Raw genomic sequence first — 6000 nt, forward strand, 5'->3', positions numbered from 1 at the left:
CAATTTATTTAACATTCCCCTTGGGCTTTTTGTTCTAATCTTTCCACACTGCTCAGTGCCCAAGGCTTCAAAATGTTTTATGGGAGTTAAACAGAAAAGAGTAAAAAGGTAAATAAATAACCAGGGAGTCATCAGGTTGCTGGAGCTGGTGACACCATGCAATGCAACAACACAAGGGCAGTTTGCAGGAGCTGTTGTAACCCCTCCTGGCTGATGTCTGCTTGCCAGCAGTGACTCTGGGTCTTTTCTCACAGTGCCGAGCACACTAATCCCTTCAAAACTTATCTACTTCAGCACTTGTGTAAGATGCGAGCAGGTAAATGACTTGCCCAGCCTTGTGGTTGACCTGAAGGAGGAGGTGGAGAGGCTGAGGAGCATAAAGGAATGTGAGGGGGAGATTGATTGGTGGTGCCAAACCCTATGGGCCCGAGATCTTGGCAGCCAGCTGAGGCTCCACATGGAGCACATCACCCCATGCTGCCTTGCAAACAGATGACAAAGGAGAACTGGCAGGCAGACAATGTTCCTGCTGCAGTGACCCCTGTCCTCTCCTCCCCCTAGCAACTATGGTGAAGAATCGGGGAGTGTAGGGCAGTGGCAAAAGGTCCCTGCTCAGAGATGCAGGCGCGCCCTCCCACAGATTCCCCTGCCTCCCCAGCTGTCTTTTATGGAACAGGTACAGTACTCTGCAGGGACAACTGGACAGTGGTGGTGATGATGGTTCTCCCCAGTTGGTGGTGCTACCAAAGTCCAGAGCTCACTTAGTATTAAAACCTCATTGTCAAAGAAAAAATGATGGGTCATTGTCATTGGTGACTCTCTGCTGAAGGAAGCAGAAGGGCCAATATGTAGAACAGACCGTCTACGCAGGGTCCTTCTGTTGCCTCCTGGGAGCCCGGGTTAAAGATGTAAGGAAGAAACTTCCTTCCCTAGTTTGGCTCTCAGGTTACTATCCCCTATTGTTGTTTCAGGTAGGCAGTGATGACACAGGAAGAACTTCCCTAAAGACTATGAAAAAGGACTTCAGAGCCTTGGGGCCACAGGTAAAGGGTTCAGGAGCACAAGTTGTGTTCTCTTCTATCCCTCCAGTTATAGGGAATGATGAGGGACTAAATATGATGGGCCAACAGATTAATACCTGTCTCCAAGCCTGGTGCGCCTGGCAGGGGTTTGGGTTTTTTGACCTCTGCTCTGTTTGCATGAGACCAGGCCTGCTGGCAACCGATAGGAGTAGCTTCTCCCACCTGTGGAAAGGGGTCTTAAGACACGAGCTGGGAAGGTTCATTGATAGAGCTTTAAACTAGGTACGAAGGGGGGTGGGGGTGTAACTGGGGTCACTAGAACGGAGCCTGTATGTAACATCCCGGTGCTTGTAGGAGAGGGATGTGCTAGTAAGATCCCACAGTCTTGCGTCTTGGTGAAGGAGGAGGATAACTCACCCTGCTGTAGGAAGAACAGGAGGGTTGGAGTGAGGTTGGTGACTGTGGAAACACATGAGTATGGTCATCAGTGTATTAGGGCTACTGCCACTCCAAAGGAGGCCCAGCTCAGGTGCCTTTATAGCAATGCACACAGCATGGGTAATAAACAGGAGGAGCTGGAGGTCATTGAGCAGTCAGAAAGCTATGATATGGTTGCCATCACAGAAACGTGATGGAATGACTCACACAGCTGGAGTGCTGTGATGGATGGCTACTGACTGTTCAAAAGAGACAGGCAAGACAGGAAAGACAGTGGTGTAGCCCTCTATGTTAAGAAAAAATGTGAATGTATAGAAATTAATGATGGCGATGATAGGGTTGAGAGCTTATGGATCAGAATAAAAGCAAAGACCAATAAGACTGATATTATTGTGAGAGTCTGCTACAGGCCACCCAACCAGGATGAAGAGGAGGACAAGACACTTCATGGACAGTTGGATGAGGCCTCATGGTCTCTCCCACTTGTTTTTGTGGGAGACCTCAAGTTCCCAGACATCTGCTAGATTTGTAATACAGCAGATAGGGAACAGTCCCAGAGGTTCCTAGAGTGTGAGGGAGATAACTTCCTGACAGAGCTGGTGAAGGAGCCAACGAAGGGAAGCAAAACAAAATAAGGCTGAGGTGCTTAATGCCTTCTTTGCCTCAACCTTTAAAAGTAAGACTTGTTACTCCCTGAGAACACAACCCCCTATGCTGATAGATAGGGATAGGGAACAGAATAGGTATTGCATGATTCATGATGAGATGGTTTTGGACCTGCACTGAAAGCTAGATGTTCACAAGTCCGTGGGGCAGATGGATTGCACCCTGGCGTTCAGAAAGCAATCTCCCTCCTGCACCTGCTGCAGGAGCGGCTTGGGTTCGCCGGATCGACTGACCCGGCCCTGGTGGGCTCAGACAGGACTCAGTTGCCACGTGGCATCAGCTGGAGGTCGCTGCTGGGGCGGCTCAGGTATGCCGGCATGGTCTGCCCGGATCCGACCAACTCGGCCGCTCGACGGCATCAGCTGGAGGTTGCAGACCAGATGTCTCGTGTACACCTGCAAGGTCTACCCGACGACGATCTACTAGGCCGATCCGCGGCGGTGGCTAGAGGTCGCTGACTGGAGCGGCGTGGGAAAGCCGGAAAGGTCTACCCGGCCCCGGCAGGCTCCGTCCATCTCGGTCGCTCCACGGAGACATCTGGAGGTCGCTGCCAGGGCGGCTCGGGCTCGCCGAACCGGCCAGCCCGGCCCTGCAGGCCCCGACAGGCCTCAGTCTCACTGCAACCGCGGCTGGAGACCGCGGTAGGAGCAGCTCAGGCTCGCCGGACCGGTCGGCCAGACCACTGAGGGCCCCGGCAGGACTCAGTATAACTGCAGCCGTGGCTGGAGATCGTGGCAGGACCGGCTCGGGCACGCCGGACAGGTCGGCCCGGCCACTGCGGGCCACGACAGTACTCGGTCTCAACGCAGCTGCGGCTGGAGGTCACTGCGGGAGCCACGGTCCCACCACGGCCACTACTGGAGGCTGCTGCCGGACCGGCTCGGGTTCGCCGCCCTGGTTGGCCGGCCCCGACAGGGCCGGGCCCACACGGTCGTTCCGCGGCAGTGGGTGGAGCCTCGTGTAAGAGCGTCTCACGTTCGCCGGATCGGTCGGCCCGGCCCCGTCCGACTCGGTCGCTTCGCGGAGGTGGCTGGAGGTCGCTGCCGTGGCGTCTCGGAAAAAACGGAACGGTCTACCCGGTCCCGGCAGGCTGCGCACGGCTCGGTCGCTTGGCGGCGGTGGCTAGAGGTCGCTGCCGGGGCGTCTCGGAAACAACGGAAAGGTCTACCGGGCCCCGGCAGGCCCCGTCCGGCTCCGTCGCTCCGCGGCGGCGGCTAGAGGTCGCTACCGGGGCGGCTGGGGCACGGCGGAACGGTCTACTCGGCTCCGGCTGGCTCCGTCCGGCTCGGTCGCTCCGCGGCGGCGGCGAGAGGTCGCTGCCCGGGCGTCTCGGTAAAGGCGGAACGGTCTACCCGGCCCCGGCAGGCTGCGTCCGGCTCGGTCGCTCCGCGGCGGCGGCTAGAGGTCGCTGCCGTGTCGACTCGGAAACGGCAGAACGGTCTACCGGGCCCCGGCAGGCTGCGTCCGGCTCGGTCGCTTCGCGGCGGCGGCTAGAGGTCGCTGCCGGGGCGGCTGGGGCACGGCGGGACGGTCTACCCGGGTCCGGCAGGTTTCGTCCGCCTCGGTCGCTCCGCGGAGGAGGCTAGGGGTCGCTGCCGGGGCGGCTCGGAAACGGCGGGACGGTCTACCCGGCTCCGGCGGTCCCCGTCCGGCTCGGTCTCTCCGCGGCGGCGTCTAGGGGTCGCTGCCGGGGCGTCTCGGAAGCGGCGGGACGGTCTACCGGGCTCCGGCAGGCTTCGTCCGGCTCGGTCGCTCCGCGGCGGCGGCTAGGGGTCGCTGCTGGGGCGGCTGGGGCACGGCGGAACGGTCTACCGGGCCCCGGCAGGCTGCGTCCGGCTCGGTCGCTCCGCGGCGGCGTCTAGGGGTCGCTGCCGGGGCGTCTCGGAAGCGGCGGGACGGTCTACCGGGCTCCGGCAGGCTTCGTCCGGCTCGGTCGCTCCGCGGCGGCGGCTAGAGGTCGCTGCCGGGGCGGCTGGGTCACGGCGGAACGGTCTACCCGGCCCCGGAGGGTTCCGAGCCGCTTCACCTGTTGTGGCCGCTAGAGGTCGCTGCCGCGTAAATGTCGGGTACGCCGGCCACGTCTACCCGGCCAGGACGGACTTGGTCGCTTCGCGGCGGCGGCTGGAGGTTGCTGCGGGAGCCGCTCCCGGTCGCCGGACCGGTCGGCCCGGCCCCTGCGGGCGCCGAGCGACACGGTCGTTCGGCGGCGGCGGCTGGGGACCGTGGCAGGAGCGGCTCGGGCTCGCCGGACCGGTGGTCCCGGCCCCGTCCGACTCGGTCGCTTCGCGGAGGTGGCTGGAGGTCGCTGCCGTGGCGGCTGGGGCACGGCGGAACGGTCTACCCGGCTCCGGCGGGCCCCGTCCGCCTCGGTCGCTGCCGTGGCGGCTGCTAGGGGTCGCTGCCGGGGTGGCTGGGGCACGGCGGAACGGTCTACCCGGGTCCGGCGGGCCCCGTCCGCCTCGGCCGCTCCGCGGAGGAGGCTAGGGGTCGCTGCCGGCGCGTCTCGGAAACGGCGGGACGGTCTACCTTGCCCCGGCAGGCTTCGTCCGGCTCGGTCGCTCCGCGGCGGCGGCTAGAGGTCGCTGCCGTGTCGGCTCGGAAACGGCGGAACGGTCTACCTTGCCCCGGCAGGCTTCGTCCGGCTCGGTCGCTCCGCGGCGGCGGCTAGAGGTCGCTGCCGTGTCGGCTCGGAAACGGCGGAACGGTCTACCCGGCCCCGGCAGGCTGCGTCCGGCTCGGTCGCTCCGCGGCGGCGGCTAGAGGTCGCTGCCGGGGCGGCTGGGAAACGGCGGGACGGTCTACCCGGCTCCGGCGGGCCCCGTCCGACTCGGTCGCTCCGCGGAGGAGGCTAGGGGTCGCTGCCGGGGCGTCTCGGAAACGGCGGGACGGTCTACCTTGCCCCGGCAGGTTTCGTCCGGCTCGGTCTCTCCGCGGCGGCGGCGGCTAGGGGTCGCTGCCGGGGCGGCTCGGAAACGGCGGCACGGTCTACCCGGCTCCGGCGGTCCCCGTCCGGCTCGGTCGCTCCGCGGCGGCGGCTAGGGGTCGCTGCCGGGGCGGCTGGGGCACGGCGGAACGGTCTACCTGGTCCCGGCGGGCACCGTCCGGCTCGGTCTCTCCGCGGCGGCGGCGGCTAGGGGTCGCTGCCGGGGCGTCTCGGAAACGGCGGAACGGTCTACCCGGGTGCTACCGTCTCGCGCTCTCCGCGGCGGCGGCTAGAGGTCGCTGCCGGGGCGGCTTGCGATCCGCGTCCAGGTCTACCCCGTTTCGGATTGTCTTGGCCGCTCTGGCTGTGGGGGGGGGGCGCTACAGCTCCGGAGCTGCCAGAGGCGTCGCTGTAATTTTGTACCTCCAGTTACGTCGAGGTAAACCTCGGCTGCCGTCGGAGCCGCTGCCGGTAGTCGGCGCCTATGGGACTAGAACGTTTTTTTCGGATGCCTTATATGTTCGTCTGTAGGAGCGAGTGAGGACTCGGCTCCGGTAGTGGCGGTGAGCGGGCGCTCGCGAGCAGGGTTGACCGGCCGGCCGCCTAGAGAGGGGATCGGCGGCGGCGGCGGCGGCTTTCTCGGGCATCGGTTCGTTCGATCGGTCCGGTCGCTTCGGTTTGTCCGTCGCTCCTCATCCCGCAGCTCTGTCCTGGGCTAAGGCGGTTTTGCAGGCGAGCAGCGAAAAAAAGCCGGAGAAGGCGAGAGAGAGGCAAGAGGCAAGCCGGCTCCCGCGCCGCCAGGGCGAAGGCGAGAGAGAGAGGGAGAGAGAGACGAGAAGGGCACGGGCCGGTCTGCCGGCACCCGAACGTAGGATGGCCGGGGGCGTCCCCGGCGGGTCCCGCCGCGATGGAAGAGGGGGACCCGGAGGTCGTAGGTCGTGGCGGCGTCGC

This window comes from Gallus gallus, chromosome 16, assembly GCF_016699485.2.
Source record: "Gallus gallus isolate bGalGal1 chromosome 16, bGalGal1.mat.broiler.GRCg7b, whole genome shotgun sequence".
NCBI classification, from domain to species: Eukaryota; Metazoa; Chordata; class Aves; order Galliformes; family Phasianidae; genus Gallus; species Gallus gallus.